Here is a 17,475-nt window from a genome sequence, read left to right as displayed (position 1 = left end):
CTCTTGCACTCATTTGCTGCTATTGGAGAAGCACTATGGGCTTCCCAACGCACCCTCTACCCCCACAGCAAGGTGGCTAGTTTTGTAGATGTTTGCCCTGTTAGAACAAGTCCTCGGGGGATACTGGCCTACTTAGGACAGCTTGCCAAGTTCATGTTTATATGGGGGCAGAAAATGTGGTCCAGCTCCATTGGGAAAAAGTAATTTCAGTCGTTCTAGTGTGACTAAGACCCTCCTTCCCTGGAGATGTGGTTTTTCTGATCTGTAAAGTGGGGTCCGCCCACTTTGAGGGTCTGCCTTCCAGGGTCACTGCAAGGGTGCAGTGAGACCCCAGGTGGAAAGGCTCTGGGTAGTTGTAGTTATACAGTGTGGATGGTGGGACTGCTGCTATGCTCAGGCTTATGGAACATAGCTGGGTCAGCTCCGTGGATCTTTCATGCATTTGCAACCACCTCCTACTCCACATCTCCAAGCCCTTTCTAGCACCCTCTTATGGGATCTTGGACTGTTGACACTATTAAGCCTTAACCCTCCTTTTTCAGAAATATACAGTGATAATATGGACAGAAGGAGGCCAGGCACACACAGACCAATTTATGATCCTTACACAAATACGCACGTTAAATAAATATCCATTCACATTGTAGGCAAATAATGAGGTCAGTGTACTTAAGAATAACTTGATGAGAATGGGCTTGCCTGTCCTTCCTGGCAAATTAAGTGCTCTCAGCCAAGGCCCCAGAACATTTTCCAAACAAAGGAGTTGCCCTAGGAAAACACCACCTGCTTGGGGCCACGTGAGACATGTATTACAAGGGAAAGTCACACCAACCCTCTCCCAGTAAGGTTAGTCCATCACTGGTGAAATGGGCTTATTGAGTAAATTTCAATGAACTACTTTTTACAAAGATCTGTGATACAGATACTGAGATATGGGAGATTTATTGGAGAAGTTAAGGCTATTTATGAGACTATTAACCTCTGCATGGACTACCAGCCCATTGATCCAGTAAGTGCACTACCAGATCACCCCTCTCCCTTGCTCTCCAAACTCATTTTTCTCTCACACATGATTTGGTACATCAGATAACATTCTGAGAAAATCTAGTGCCCATTTGCCACAGGATGACATGTTCTAAGGAAAGTTCTATTGTGTCATTTTTGATGCCTCTTGGTCATATTAAAGGGTCTCTTGGGAACACAACTTTCAAGCTGAGCATATAGTCAATTTGAGCGATCTCTGGAGAGTGCTGGTCTAGTTTTTTCTTGGTAGGGGCCTTGCCAGGTTAAAGAAGTACCACGGGTAAGGAAAACACAGTTCTGGACAGGGCCCAGCTGGCAGGCATTTTGCCTGCAACAAGAAGCTTCAGGAAAGGGAATGTGGTTTGGAGCATTTGAAGCTGACTATGGAAGTTGAGTCTTGCTCTGAGAGGAGCCAGAAAGGTTGAAGAATGGGAGAGTAATAATCAGATCAATTCATGGAGCAAAGGAATCTCCTTATCTTGAATTTTCATCACTCTTCCCTTCTTGAACTGATCTCAACTCAAAACCTGAACCTGGGAATTCATCCCACCATTGTCCCTTGAGCATTTACCTAATAATCTGTCTCTGCTTCCACAGTGCAGTAATCGGTGGACTCTTTGCATCCTGAGCCCAAGGAAGATGCTGCTGGGAAGCAATGAGGAGCATGTCAGACCACGTGATCATACTCCACTAGGAAACAAGGCTCTTCACCTGCTAAAGTAGCAGGTGGCTGATAAGATTACCCAGTGCAATACAACCAAGGGGACCGAGACCCAGAGACTGAAAATGATTCACCCAGGGTAAGTCCAGTGTCTCAATCAGCATCCACAGGCAATTTCCCACACAGCACGTGTTATGTCAGGCACCAGCGATACATAAGAAGTAGGACACGCTCCTGTCCTGAAAGAGCTTACGGGAGAGGATCTCACAAACAGATCTGCCAGTAAGTTATTTCAAGAAGTATTCGGAACTGGGTTAGGGCATTGCTATCGTGTTGTTTAACTTTAAATCTATGCATGTGCAGCTGAGAGTCAAAGCCATGGACAGGGTTATGGAAGAAGCTGGGTGTTCCAGGAACATCAGAAAGAAATCTTTGGAACAAACTGGGAGATCATAGAAGGAGGTTTTCTAGAGCCAGTTGGTGTTGGAGCCATCTGTGGTCCCAACTCCAGGGTGACCCCATTGATTCTTGTCATATATTCTCCATGCCTTTGAGTAACGTTCCCCCGTGCTGAATTGCAGCTGATGTGTATGACCAAGTTAGCATAGTGGAGAGGAGTGACAGATGGCACTGTGGGTTTCTCCTTAGTCTCTTGGGCCACAATGAAAGAAGGCAGCCCCATGCCTTGAAGATAATCACGTGGTCTGTGGAGAGGGCCCTGCAGAGCCCTGGGTGGCAGCCAGCACCCAGCTCTCCAGCCAGACAAGATCACATTGTGAATAGACACTAGGGCCCTAGTTAAATTGAGTCTCTCGTGACAGTAGCTCTGGCCTCATGAGCAGGAGCAAAATTTCTGACTCAGTGAAGCTGTGTGAGAAAATAAATAATTTCTGTTGTTAAGATATTGCATGTTGGAGGCCCGGCGGCGTGGCCTAGTGGCTAAAGTCCACTATGGGCGCCGGTTCTAATCCCGGCAGCTCCACTTCCCATCCAGCTCCCTGTTTGTGGCCTGGGAAAGCAGTTGAGGATGGCCCAAAGCTTTGGGACCCTGCACCCGTGTGGGAGACCTAGAAGAGGTTCCAGGTTCCAGGCTTCGGATTGGCGCGCACCGGCCCGTTGCGGGTCGCTTGGGGAGTGAAACATCGGATGGAAGATCTTCCTCTCTGTCTCTCCTCCTCTGTGTATATCCGGCTTTCCAATAATAATAAATCTTTAAAAAAAAAAAAGATATTACATGTTGGGGGTAATCTGCTACATAACAATAAATAAGAAAGAACCTGTTTAAATTTAGCAGTATTTTGAATTTTTGGCTGATACCAAAAATTGGTCCAATATATGTATCAATTTAAAAGTCAGAGAAAGAGAGAGATCTCATATTTAGTAGTTCACACATCAAATACCCACAGGGCTGTAAGGCCAAAGCTGGTGGAGAGGAATGTGATCCAGATCTCCTACCCAGGTGGCAGGAACTCCATTACCTAAGCATCACTGCTGCCTCCCAGGGTCTGCATTAGCAGGAAGCTGGAGCTGGGAGCTGGAGCCAAGAAACAAATCAAGGTATTCAAGTGATAGGTGGGTGTCTTAATCACCACACTAAATGTCTACTGCCAGATCAAATAATTCTATTAACCTTACAGAAAGGACTTTAACAATGATTCAATCTATATGATTTCATATAATAGGCAGTATTTTTTAAAGTGATTTGACAAAAAGTTTATGGAATTGAGCAGAATGTGCATTCTCTTTCCAATCCTACTGGCTATGGAGGAGGCAGTATTTGAACAAGTGCTCTTTCTTTAGTTGCCTTCTGAATATGGTGGCATTTTGGCGGTAGGATTTCTTTTCTATGTGGTAGCATTGCTGAAATAGTTGTGTGTGGGTTTTGTTGTTTGTTTGCTTTCTAAATAGTAGGTTTACCATAAAAAAGCCTGCCTGCTCCCATTTGTGAAACAACGGACTTCAGCAAAAAACTAAGACAATCTTGTCAGTGTTTTTATACACTGGTTTTTAGTACCAAGGATGTTATTCTCAGACTAATTCAGTTTGGAGAGCAGCTTTGTTCATTCCAAGTAGATGACAAAGATAGGATCTATGTAGATGGAAAGCTGTTTCTAATAGGTGTAAATTCCATTTTAAGCAGCCCTAGGTGCCCAAGCCAATTAGATAAATGGAATGTGGCAGATGAAGAAACACTTACCAGGGTCCTCCGGGAGCAATGGTTTTAATCCCAGCCCATGCGAGAAACACTTAACTCGGATTTGGGAGATGACTAGAAGCCATTAGCACCTTGTCAACCCCAGAGAGCAAGAGGGCCTCTTGCTTTATAGCATCCAGGGTGGGGAATCATCCACCCTGCTGACAACCAGCACTAGAAGGTTCATGAAATCATTTGGTCTGGGCCTGCCAAGGCAATGGCAAGTGGGACTTAAATTTGGTCAATCTACAATAAGCTAGTGTTTGAGTTGATCATTGTGTATGACCCGAGAATGGTATTATTAATATCTACATGGCCTTGGCAGACAAAAGGTTCCCCAGCCCTGCAGGATAGCTTTCTACTCTCTTGCTAAGGTTGGGAATGACAAGATTTTGGTAGCTGCTTGGAGCAATTTTCCTTAGAACTTCCATTTTAGGAGCTCACCAGATCATAGCAGAAAGCAAGTGCCATACTCCTCACCATAGTTCTCTTTTCTCCTGAATCTTTGATTTGTTCTTCATTTTGACACCCCATGCCACAGAGCTCCTCTTCTACTCTAGGGTCCTGATAAAACTCAAATGGACATCTTAGGTATTGGGAATCCCGGTTAGCGACCCTAGACCCAGGGCCTAGGGGTTTGATGTGCGTCTCTGGCATCCCTGTGAGCACCAGTTGAGTTTGTGGTCTGGAGCAAGTGCACAGAATTAGAAATCAATCAGGCCTTTGTCACTTGGCATATGGATTCCTTGGACAAGTCGTTTCATTTCCATTAAGCTAGCTTTCCAGCTGTCAATATACATGCCTTACACTCTCATTGTGAGGATTAAAGAAACTAAATGATGATGGCCAGTTACTGAACACTGGCTCTGTGTCAGGCATTACTGTAGGTGCAGCGTGAACATTCACAAGTGCTGGTGAAGTAAACACTTTCATTATTCCCACTGTTCTGTTTAGACAACTCGGGCATGAGGAATGAGCTACCTTTCACATGTTCAGAGGGTCAGCAGGCATCAGGATGAGCCTTCACATTGAGGCAATATTGATCTGTGTCCATGATCTTAGTGCCACACTGCTGCATGTCTGTGGAGGTATAAGGCTAAGGCATTAGTCATAGTCTTGGCTGTGATTGTTCAGCACATTTTCCTCAAGCTACAAACTGACATGCTGCCATTGCTGTCACTGGGAGTTTCAGAGCCCAACCACCAGCCCCTGCTATTGACTGATGCTAGCTAAAACTCCCTGTAAGTACTGCATCTTTAATTCCATCTCAAATGCCAGTGAGCATATGTCCTGAAGCCACCTGTTCCAGTTGGGAACTGGTTACTTGACATCAGCTAAACAAGGACTCTGGGACAGAGACAGCAGGCAGGGAACTAAGCCCTGACACTGGTCGTATGCAACTGTTATCAATCAAACCAGTGGCAAGGGATGAGGCAGCCAACAGGAGCACTTTCATCCAAGGGCTGGGCACAAGGCTGTCAGCTGGAGTCGCAGCCAGTGCTCCCTTGTCACTCCTGACTTCCCATTAGAAATAACCAAAAAGCTTGCCTTACTGAATGTCCCACTCAGCTTCCGGCTTGGCAGCTGGTCCCTAAGGCCTATCACCTAAGATAGCAAAGATATTAGGCTTTGGCCGCTGGACCAGAACAAAAAGGATGGGAAAGGCCGTCCCCTCTCTGACCCCTGCTCCGCTGAGTGACTGATCCTGTTGGAAGCCAGATGCATTAGAGCTTTGGGGGTTGGAAGGTTCCGGAGCTGGAGAATGGAGTGAGGGGGAAAACTGGGCAAGAAGATAAGGGAAGGGAGAGTGAGCAGAGAAATCCAAAGACTGTTTTCAGTTTGTAACTGCCCCTTCCCACCTCACCCCACACCTTGATGGAAGCCCTGGTTCCCCATGACCCACTGGCCAAGGGCATCTTTGGACAAGGGCCAATACTGACAGGCTGCTGGCAGTGGGAAGATGCTGGCCAAAGATTCCAGGCTGCTCTCCCTGGGTTTAAAATGGATGGCCCAGGTCGTGACCGAGGCCGGAAGGCTCCCTCCCCACAATGCCCCGTGAGTTTGTGCTGTTTACACTTGTGTCGGTGGGAAAGAACATTCTGTGGCCATGCTGACTGTGCTGGTCTGACATGCCACACCAGGTGGCTGTTGTCAGCTCTTGGTGTCATCATAGGCAGCCTTCCAGGGGCCAAGACACCTGGCCAGTTGGACTCAACTCAGATGAAAACACCTACCCTGTGGAATTTTATGTGGCTACTTTATACATTAAGGATTCTCAAGGCCGACATCTCAGACACTGTTGTCCTCTTCTGCGGGCTTTTGCTCATTTCCCTTGGGCTGGGGTAGAGACCATGATTTGTAGGGCCCAGCGTGTGAGATTTGAATTAAACCAAACATTAGTCCCTTCTTGAGGTCGGGGTCCGAAACGGGTCACCCTACTTTGGGTTCTCAGAGGCTAAATTCCTAAATCCAAGATGAGTTGGGATGAGATATATAGCATACATTTTTAGTCGCTTTTTAATTAAATTATAATACTGGATTAAAATTAAAGTACTGAGATTTTAATTGTTACTGGATTTAAAAAAACATAGAGGTACCCCACTCGTTGACACTTAACTGCTTCTAATGGCCACTTCTCTCTGGTTTTCTCCCTGTTTGAGTGGCATAGTTGAATGTCCCTTCTGGGCTCCTCCATAGTTCTGAAATGTCCCTTCTCCAGCAGGGGTCACTTAGGGACATGGCAGTTGCCACGTGACTGTCTTCTTTAGATAAGGCCAGTTCCCAGGGACAAGGAAGCTCATTTCCCATTCTGATACCAAGAAACCCAGGATTTTGAATCTAGGAAATCACCACATACAATAGAGAGGGAGAAGGACATTCAGCTTCTGTTGGACAAGGCAAGGCTGGAATCCTGGGAGGCGGGAGGCAGCACCAGCAGACCTCCAGGTGCCTGGTGGGATGAGAGCACTGTGCACAGCCTTTACCCACTTGGCCCTTCCTTGGTCCTCCTTGCCCTCCATTCTCCAGCCTCAGCTTCGAGGTTAACCTGTGTTGACCTGAAGGGTCCCAATTCAGGTTACCACGGTCAGAGAATAGAATCACAGAACATCAGTTCCATTTGAATTTCAGGTAAATGAAGAATCTTTTTTTAAGTATAAATAGTACATGGGCCATGCTTGCACTAAAACATGATTGCTCACTTATCCAAAATGTAGATGGGAACTAGACATTCTTATTTTTAAAGATTTATTTATTTACTTATTTGAAAGTTAGAGTTACAGAGTGAGGGAAAGAGAGAGAGAGAGAGAAAGAGAGATCTTCTGTCTGTTCACTCCCCAGGCGGCCACAATGGCCAGGGCTGGGAGAGAACAAAGCTAGGAGCCTGGAGCTTTATAAAGGTCCTTTACATAGGTTGAGGGGCTCAGACACTTGGGCCATCTTCCACTTCTTTCCTTGGCCATTGGTAGGAAACTAGATAAGGAGTAGCCAGACTTGAACCAACACCCATATGAGACACTGGCATTGCAGGCAGCAGCTTTCTTTGCTATGCCATAATGCCAGGCCCTGTAACTGGAAGTTCTGTGCTTCATATGGCACTCTTTGTGCTACCTTGATGCCTCCCAAACACCCCCTCCCTGCCCCAGCTCCTCCAACTCGGGGTTGGCTTCTCCATAGCTGAAAATGCTCCCCCAGGCAGTACTTTCCCCACCAACATCATGCCGCAGACTCTCCTGGCCTTAGCTACTAGAGGGGCCTGCCCTGTTCAGCCCTCCAATGATGAACTTTATAGACATGGCATTGGAGATGCTGTTAACTGCCCTGGGCAATGCCAGTGCTGCAGCCAGCTCTGCGTGGCCTCAGCGCATTCCTGCCCAGCCCAACTCATCGCTGGCAGCGAAACACACAGCAAGGTGGGCTGGTGCTGAGCACTGCCTGGGGGTTTGGTCAAGGCTGGAGCTTGAGGATGCTTATTACACAAGTTCTCCTCCATTCAGTTTCCTATTTATTTTCCCTTTTTGGAAATGAATGTAAACAGTTTTTAGTGTCAAGAATGTGCTCATTGCTTGAAAGCAAACCAGTCAGTCCTCATAAAATATGGTGAGGTCAATAATAACTTCGCTATTCTGTAGATGAGAAATCTGAGGTGCCACTCTCTGATGACTGGTGGTCGCCAGTGCTAGAATTGAACTTGGCCCTTCCAAATCCAAATTCACCTCCTGTTCCTGTGGAGCTTTAGCCCTGACCACCCAAGCAGAAACTCTCACATACACAACTGTTTGTGCCTCACTCCTTTTCCAAATGAATACCTGAGCCCTTATCATTCTGCTGTTGAAAGCCCTTTCTGCTGTTGCAATTGCTCTGCTAGCAAGTGACCACCACCTGGCTGGCTTAACCAGGAATTTCATTCTCAGCCCAAAGTTCCGAAGTACCTCTTGGAGGCTCTAAGGAGACAAAACTCAGCTGTGCCCTGGCTTCTGGTGTGGAGGCAGTCGTGGCACTCCTTGGTTGGTGGCCGCATAATTCCAGCCTCTGCCTCCAGTATCAGTTTCTTGTTCAGATGTTGCACTTTCTCTGTCCTATAAAAGCAGCAGTTCTTGGACTTTAGACCCACTTCAATTCAATTTGACTTCATCTTGATTGATTACATCTGCAAAATTCCTGTTTCCAAATAAGCTCACCTAATAAGCTTTCAGGGAGGACTGAACTCCAACCGGAGCAGATGCTAGGCAGGAAGAGAAGCTCCTGAATGACTCCTTAGAGGTGCTCCCCTCTCCAGCTCATTTGTTCCTCAAAAAGTGTGGGTGGGTTTTCTTTTCTTTTCTTTTATTTTTTATTTATTTATTTTTTTATAATTTTTTTCTTTTTATTGTATTGTTGTTGACAATCTTTACATAGTTAATTACAGTTAAAGGAAAAAGAAGAAAAAAAAAAAAGAAAAAAAGAAAAAAAAGGTTCAGGGGGATAGGAAAGTGGGCAATGCCATTATGTCCATATTGTTTCCATCATGCATCTGAGGTAAAGGGGGACATTGAGGGAGAAGCCCCACCCGGTTTCCCGCCCACCCCAAGTCCCGGATGTGGGGCATGCTCCGAGATATGTGCCCAAGTGGTGCTAATAGTTCTCCAGTTATGAATCGCTGCCAGTTTCGCTCGATGAGGTCGTCCACTGATTGACATGGTCCATCATAAAGTCTCCGTTTGCCCCATAATTTGCTGCCAACATATAGCTGAGATGAATGACTGTCCCGTTCTGTCTTCTGTCTTTTCTTGGTTAGAGTTCAGAGTCCAGCAATTCGATTGGGGAGATCTCCAAAGATACTTTGAGGTATTCCCAGACTAGATTCTTACATGTTCTAGCAAGCACAGGGCCCGGCACAGTCCATCACCCGATCAGCTGGTGGTTGCAACTGCTGGGTTGGTTCTGTTTTCAGTCCCGAGTTGCACTGGAACCAATGGGTGTTGCAGTCCAGTCTGGTTCGGCCCTTACATCAACCAGTGGGAGCTACAGCCTAGCCGGGGCGACCCACAATAACCCCCACCAAGCCCGCCCCCTACCCTGGTTTGCCAGTATGTGTAGCAGAAGACCAGTCTGTCCCCCATCCCATTTGGCTCTGGTACTTGTCAATGGGTATTAAAGCTTAGTTCTATCTAATCAACTCAACCATCCAGCTCTTACGGATGTTGTTGAGTGCCTCTCTATCTAGCCATCCCAGCCCCCGTCCTAGTTTTCATGCCCTCCCACGGGAATATGATCCAGGAAGGGGGAACCCACTTTTCCCTCCCAGGTCTCTCTGTCCCGGTTTATGCACTCTTTAGGTGGTCCTGTGATTTGACTAGACAGAGTTAGTCCCCAGTGCCAGCTTCTGCCAGCTGATGCTGCGGCCCTGATCTAGTCCACATGCAGCGCACAGGTGTTATAGCCTTGCTTAGTCGGGTCTGTCTCTATCCCAGCCAACACTCTCCAGTGGGAGTAGCTGACCGGCGAGGGGACCAGCCCCTTAATCCCCCCACCAGCTCTGCCCCTTCCTTCCTGGATCTCACGTGTGCTGGATGGGTGCTGCATTCATATCCAGTACAGGCAACCATGCCCTGGCATTCCATAATGTGTACTGGTTTTGTCGCAACCAAACCCGGCCCATCCCACACTCTGGTCTGGCGATCGGATTTGCCAGTGGTTGACATGAACTGATTCAGCCTGATCTGCTCCTGACCCATGCTGAATGTATGCCAGTGGGAAACTTTCCATGGCCTATTCTGGGCTGTTTCCTATCATGCTTCTTGCGCTTACTCGCAGGGACTGTGTCCTGCCAGAGGAGTTGCCCAGGCTCCTCCATCAGAACCCCTCCCAATGCCAGATTTTGCGCTTGCCAGGGGGTTCTTGAGCCAGCCCTACTCAGTTCACCTCCTGTCCTAGCAGGAACAGGGGTTTTTCCTGGCTGGCTTTCACCCCATTCTGGTTCTTGATGTTGGATGTTTCAGCCCGGCCATGGCTCGTCCATACCCACATACAGCTCACACATGGCTCAGAAGAGGAGTGAGACCCAGCCTAGTCAGTCCCACATCTACCCTGGTTCTCCATAACACCAGATGGTATTGGGATCTGAACCGGCCTGGTGCATCCAATCCCAGCCCACACTAGTGCCTCGGGTGACTGCAACTGTTTCCTAGATAGAACGCAGCCCCCATTCCAGCACATACACTCCTTGGTGGGAGCCTCATCCCAGTTGTGGTGTCCCCTTGCCTCCCAGTTGGGGCCTGTTCCCAGGCGTAAATCACGCACCTGCCCGTGGTTGCTCTGAGGACCATTAGGTGCAAGCCTCAAGTTCATTAGGGATTCCCTCATTGCCAGCATTCTGTTTCCTCCATTTTGATTGAAGGGATCCCCATAGAGACTTTGAGGTGTTCAGAGATCAGGTTACTAGCAAGCACAGTGCTTCACGCCCGCAGCACTGTGGGTTCAGGAGGGAACCTCCCAGGCAACAGGTCAATGAACCAAAAATCAAAAACTCTGGCCGGGCGGCCAGCAGGCGGAGCCTGGCGCCAAATGGCGCCCTGGCCGCCCTGGAGCAGCTCCCCACGTGTACGTGGTAGCTACTGTGTGTTCCCAGGCTTGAGGCGTGGCCATCCCAAGGCCCCCCGGCAGGCAGTGGGGTAGCTGCCTGCCGGAGGTTCAAGTCCTTGGGCCCCAGTCCCACCCTTCCTGGCTCCTCCCCCCAGCTCAAGCCACATGGCGAGCAGTAGGGGAGGCCCAGACTCGCTACACAGACCCCCGGGACTCACCCAGAAAAGGGGTAGCCATCGAGGTTCCGGCAAATCTGGGAGCAGCTCCCCACGTGCACGTGGTAGCTACTGTGTGTTCCCAGGCTTGAGGCGTGGCCATCCCAAGGCCCCCCGGCAGGCAGTGGGGTAGCTGCCTGCCGGAGGTTCAAGTCCTTCGTTTTCTTTTATTTTATAAAAAGATTTTTAAAATTTATTATAAAGATAGACCTTCTATCTCCTGCTTCTTTCACAAATGGGTACAACAGCCAAGGCTAAGCCAGACTGAAGGGAAGAGCTAGAAACTCCATCCTGGTGTCCCCTGTGGATAGCAGGTGCCCAAATTCTTGGGCTTCCCGAGTAGTTTATCTGAGTGTGAATACTTAATGCATCCCCAGGTGTATTAGGAGGGAGCTGAATTGGTAGTGGAGTAGCTGGTGCTTGAAACAGCAATCTGATGTCTCTATACCCTATAGTGGTGGTTCTCAAACTTCAGTGTGCAGAAAGATCACTCAGAGAAAGTCTCTAAAAATCAGATGAGAGAGCTACCCCAGAGTGTCTCTTCAGGATGTCGCAGGTGAAATCCAGGAATCTGCATTTTAACAAGTTTTGGATGATTTGCTGAAGATGGTCCATAGGTCATACTGTGAGAAAAGACAAAATCCTGACATGGCACTTCAGAATCCTCACCATCTGGCCAAGTTCTGCTTTCTGTCTCTTCATTCTCTAGCCCCTAACAAGGAGCAGCCAAGGTTTAAACAACTGGAGTACTGCTTTCCCATTTCCTCCCCTGCCCTCCTGGGTCATGCAGTGGGTAAGGACGGGGGATCTGAACTGATCAGTTACTTCTTCTGCCATTACCTCAGCTTCTTCTACCATAAAGTGGACTCTTTCGGGGTGTCTGGGAGAATTAATAACTGTGAAGTGTCTGAGACAGAACACGGCACTTATCAGGGACTCAGTAAAAGTTAGCTGTAATTGATTTATTGTTATTATTATCATTACTGTTATTATAGTTTTGCTCTTTTTGCTTGCTCTTCTTGGAATTTTGTTTCCTCCTTTTAGATTGAAAAAATTCCCATCATCCTTCAAGCTCCAGTGAAGAAGGCGGCATCATGTCTATGAAATCTTTCTGGTTTGCCGAAGGCCTGTTAATTACTGTCTCCTTGTCTGTACCTCTGACTATTGTGTCGTGGTCTTTGCTCACACTGTCACCTGTTACAAGGCATTCACAAACATTGACTACTTGAGGGCATCTACCTTTCTGTGTGGCTTAATATAATGCCTGCCATTATTTTGTAATTAAACTCCTCATCACCACCCTCCATTCTGAAAACTGAAGTTCAATCCATTGTTTTTAATCCAATCTGCCAAGTGTTCTTCTAATTTAATTCAAGTATTATGCTATTAAGTTAGCACTTCTTTCTTCCCACCTTCTCCAAGCTTCATCCCCGTGGTCAGTGTGCAGTGAGTAGGATGGCTGGATTGTGTTGCCTTCCAAATGCTTTATTTAGGAACTAGAGCTTGCCACCCACTCAGAAACAACCTAACATTCTGGTGGCAAGAATTTCCCTCCCCTGTTCAGCCTGCAAGATGTATAGGAAGGCTGCCAAGGGCTGTGCTTTGAATGGATGTGTCTGACTGTGAAAGGAAGTTGGTTCGCATCAGCAGATGCTGGGAATTTGATTGGTGTTCAGGCAGTGAAGCTTTGACCCAAAGAATCATCTCTCCCTGAAAACATTATCCCAGGACCACTTTATCTAATCCATGGACAAATAAGCTCTTTATGAGCCTAGGAAAAATTTGGGGGTGGGAAGGCTTGACAGACTGTATTTGCTTATTCAAATAAGGAAAAGAAATACAAAAATCAAAATTTATGAACATTGAATTAAGTGTCTATTACATTTAATCTGACCTCAGCTAGCCACATTGCACCTGCACTCAACTCATAGTTAAATATATGTTATCCTTCATGTAAATGAGAGAACATTTGAATACCTTTTTTTATATGGGATGTGGTCTGCAAAAGTTGAAGTGTTTGATGCATACAGCCACACTGTCAGGATGGAGTTCAAGGCTTTGGCCAGAATCCAAGTGAGGAGTCGAAGAGGAAGATCCTATCTGGACAACCTGATCTGAACAATGACTTGGGATAACTGTGAAATTTCCCACAGGATCCAGGTGTTGGACACATGAGAAAGCAGTAAAGGGTATTTCTGTAGGAAATAGCTTCTCAGATTTTTGGCCTGGGACCTTGAGTTCTAAGCCAGTTCTGATCAAGCCAGAGCAGGTACTGGAGTCCCAGATATGCCAAACCAGAAGGGCCTGCAACTCACACTGTTTTTGGTGCATCAGCAAATGTTTACCCAGCCCTGCTCTGTATCTAGCACTGCGAGAAGTGGGGATCTCGGCTGTACCATCTCTGCTCTCAGGTCATCCACAGTGCAGCTATGGAAGCAGACCCAGCGCAGCTCTGCAGCAGTGGGAAGCGGATCACAGAGAAGTGCAAAGGGTGTTAGTGGAGAAGTTATGCTAGTCCGGGGCAGGGAGCAGGGAGCGCTCCCACCAGAGCTGACACCCACTGTGTGTGATAGCTGAGGGCTGACTGTGTGAGTCATGGGTAGAGTGTTTTATACAGAATGCCCCAGTGCTGCCGTCAGCCTTATGTTGGGATGCCAGGACTGGGCACCCCCTTTATGTCCTCTATTCTTCAGCCCCTCCTGATTGGCCCACTAATAACTCTGGATCCCAGCCTCAATGTCCTGATTTGCTCCAAATTCTGCTAAAATGACAGCTAGCGTTACCACGTGGAACTCACAGCCTGGATACTTGATGGCTTGTTGTTGGGTATCCATGTAAAGCTGTGATACTGCCACCACCTATTCACAGGCATTGCCATTGCCCCAGAATACCACTCCTCACCCACCGCTTCTGACCTCCTCCAAGATCAGACAATGGTGAATCTTCCTGTCCTGTGCTACTCTCTCTTGGTCTCAGAGACTCCAGGAGCTGCCCCGTTGCAGTCCCTCCATTTCTGTCTGGCTTGTGCCTTATGTTCAGGCACATCATGAAACAGATCCTACAGAAAGGCTGTGGGTTATCAAACAATGTTTCCCAAACTGAAGAATCTAGTAAATCCTAAAAATAGACCCATGTAATACAATTTGGAGAACATGGCACATTAACATCAATGTTGTCCCTTCCAGATGACATGATTATAAACATAAACACAAGTGTGTGCCTTGAAACTTCCTGGCCATACTTAGCTGCATATGGTCAGCCTCCCTGCCCCCTCACATGCTACAAACTGCTTATTCTTCCAGGTTAGCATCAAAATAGATTTAAGAATGAATCATTCTTACCATGAATGTTCGGGGTTACCCTGGCCTTCTTTCTTGGACCTCACTTTAAGCCATGCAAGCTTAGAGTATCAACAGCACCCATCCTTCGGAGCCTCAAGCTTTCCTTTCTCAAAAATATATGCCATTTACTCATGTCTTCCCTGGCTCCCAAATGTTGTAAGCAACAATTAGGAGAGATGTATAAGACTCTGATTTCCCTCTGAAAGCACCCTGCAGTTTCAAATGTATGTTATTATTTTCTAAGTTTATTGAATTCCCTCTACTTGGAAGGCAAAGTGACAGAGAGACAGAGCAATCACCCATCTTCTGGTTCACTCCCCAGATGTCTGCAACAGCCCAAACTAGGTTGGGTTAGGGTGAAGGTTGGATCCCAAACTCTATCCTGGTCTCCCACATGGGTGGTTGGGGCCCAACACTTGAGTCATCACCGGTCACTTCCCAAAATGCTGGATCAAGAGCAGAGTTGCCACAACTTGAACCTACAGCTTAAATCACTGTGCCACAATGCCCACCCCCAAATATATGCTATTTTTACCGTGCTTGTCCTGTCTGCTGGCTAAGAGACAGACTGATCTTTTGCCTCAGCATTCTGGAATTATTTCCCCTAATACGGACCCAGATCCAAATCTTACATGGAAAACTGAGAAGGCCAAATTTACAGGAGCAGAAGACCTCTGGTCTGCCCCTTGGAGATTGGATTTTGGTTTAGGTTCTGCTTTTCAATTGAACTTGTCCCTGTGCCCATGTGGCTTAGTACTAAAATCTCAAAAAGGTGTTTGAATCATATTTATGCTGTGCCAGCACACAGGAAGCCAAGGGCTGACAAAAGGGAAAATCCAGAAAAGGGTGAACATATACATGGGTATGCACACATAAACATAAACACACACATGTGTGTGCATCCAAGTGTTCATGTCCATAGGAATGCACACACACATACATACATGTGCACCACCAAGTTGCACTTATGTCCATGGGTGGAGAAAAGGGTATTGGTCTGGGGCTGGTACCATAGCTCAACAGGCTAATCCTCCACTTTATGGCACCAGCTTCCTGTATGGGCACCAGTTTGTGTCCCAGTTGCTCCACTTCCGATCCAGCTCTCTGTTTATAGCCTGGGAAAACAGTGGAGGATGGCCCGGAGCTTTGGCACCCTGTACCCATGTTGGCTCCCAGCTTCAGATCAGCTCAACTTTGGTTATTGCAACCATTTGGGGAGTGGACCAGTGGACGGAAGACCTCTTTTCCTGTCTCTCCTTCACTCTATAAATCTGCCTTTCAAATAAAAATAAGAATTCTTTTAAAAGGATACCAGCCTGTGCTTACCTTTAGCTAGCCATCCAAGGACCTCAGATCTCCTGGCAATAAAGGTAAGGTGTAAGAGCAGGAACTTGGTTCAACAGTTAGGACCCTGCTTGGGATGCCCACTCATAGTTCTAGTTGAACTCTGATTGAGTTCTAGTCCCAACTCTTACTTCCAATTCCAGCTTCTGGCTAATGCACACCCTGGGAGGTAGCAGGTGGTGGTTCAAGGACTTGAATCCCTACCAACCCCATAGAAGACCTAGACTGAGTTGCAGGCTCCCAGCTTCAGCCTAGCCCAACTCCAGATATGATGGAAGATCTCTGTCCATCTGTCTCTGGCGCTCTCTTTCTGTTCCTGTTACCTCAGTTGAGACCTGGGGAGGGCCCAGCAGAGCCCAGGGAGTCGCCCTCTGAGCTGGGCTCAGGCCTTCCACTCCTGTTCCAGCTGTGTGTTTTGTTCTTCTTCCCTCTCCACTGTGCTGTTAGTGATATTGAGGGGACGAGACCACATGAAACATCCCAGCCCTGTTCTAACTCCAGAATGCTAACCTTGGGGGGTCTCTCCTGTGGCTTTCCTGGGTTAATGTATCTATCTGTTCATAGAACTTGTCCACAGGAGGGACTAAATTGGAGACAAATCTATAAACTAGGCTACAACCTGGGAACAGGCTACCACTGCTTAGAGCAGGGGTAAGGTAGAAAAGGAGCATTTGGAGTTTTCAGTGTGTTTTTTCCTCGGGGAAATTAGCCTAGACCGAGTCAGTGAGAGTCCACAGTTCCACACTCCTTTCTTTTCTTTTTTCATTTTAAAGGTTTATTTATTTGAAAGTCAGATTTACAGAGAGAATAAGACACACAGGAAGAGATCATCCATCCACTGTTCATTCTCTAAGTGATCACAATGGTTAGAGCTGGGCTGGTCCATAGTTGAGAGCCAGGAGCTTCTTCCAGGTCTCACATATGGATGCAGGGACCCAAGGAGTTGAGCCATCATCTGCTGTCTTCCCAGCCCATCAGCAAGGAGCTGGATCAGAAGTGAAGCAGCCGGGATTCAAACTAACACCCATGTGGGTTGCTGGCACCACAGGCTAAGGATTAGTATGTTATGCCACCATAATGCCATCACCACCCTAACACTTCTTTCTGATGTAGGACTTGGTAAAGTGCCTCCTGGGTATTCATTTGTGTTTTCTGTCACTGCTTTACTAGGACCCCAGCTGCTAATTCCACTAGCAGAGGGACTCAGATGCAGTGCAGATACTTCCTCTGCAGTTACTGTCTGCATTTCACTGGACTTGTCTGGAATTGGTGGGCAGGCAGCGGAGGGCCGAGAGTGGCACTATGTTGCAGGACCCAGTGTCTCTCAGGGGTCTCTGAAATCGCTTCCCTGTAAGGGAAGAGAGCAGACCTCTTCTATTCCCCAGCTACTTTCTGGACTCTGGGTGTTTGAGACACAGTGAAGGCTCCCAGCCCCGCCACCCCCAGCAACTCCTGAAGTCATTTTAAGAGCTCAGGTCTTGGAGCCAGTGCTGCAACAGTGATGTAGCGAGTTAAAGTGCTGTCTACAGCCCCAGCATTCCATATAGGCTCCACTTGGGTCCCAGTTGCTCAGCTTCCCATCCAGCTTCTGATAATGTGTCTGGAAAAGCCAAAGTGCTTGGACTCCTGGGCACC

The 17,475-nt window shown here is 47.4% G+C and overlaps 1 protein-coding gene across 1 annotated transcript in view; it reads left to right on the top strand.

Moving 5' to 3' along the window:
* Positions 1–1,641: 1,641 nt before the first annotated feature.
* BCAR3 (BCAR3 adaptor protein, NSP family member) overlaps positions 1,642–17,475 on the top strand; it is a 179,123-nt gene continuing 163,289 nt past the window's right edge. The window contains exon 1 of the mRNA XM_058659260.1: positions 1,642–1,823. The gene's annotated coding sequence lies outside the window, so the exon portion shown is untranslated. The remainder of the gene's footprint in view (positions 1,824–17,475) is intronic.

Source organism: Ochotona princeps, chromosome 2 (genome assembly GCF_030435755.1).
Source record: "Ochotona princeps isolate mOchPri1 chromosome 2, mOchPri1.hap1, whole genome shotgun sequence".
In the NCBI taxonomy this organism is placed as follows: domain Eukaryota; kingdom Metazoa; phylum Chordata; class Mammalia; order Lagomorpha; family Ochotonidae; genus Ochotona; species Ochotona princeps.
The sequence above is the reverse complement of the archived record's forward strand: the minus strand, read 5'-3'. Positions and strand labels throughout refer to the sequence as shown.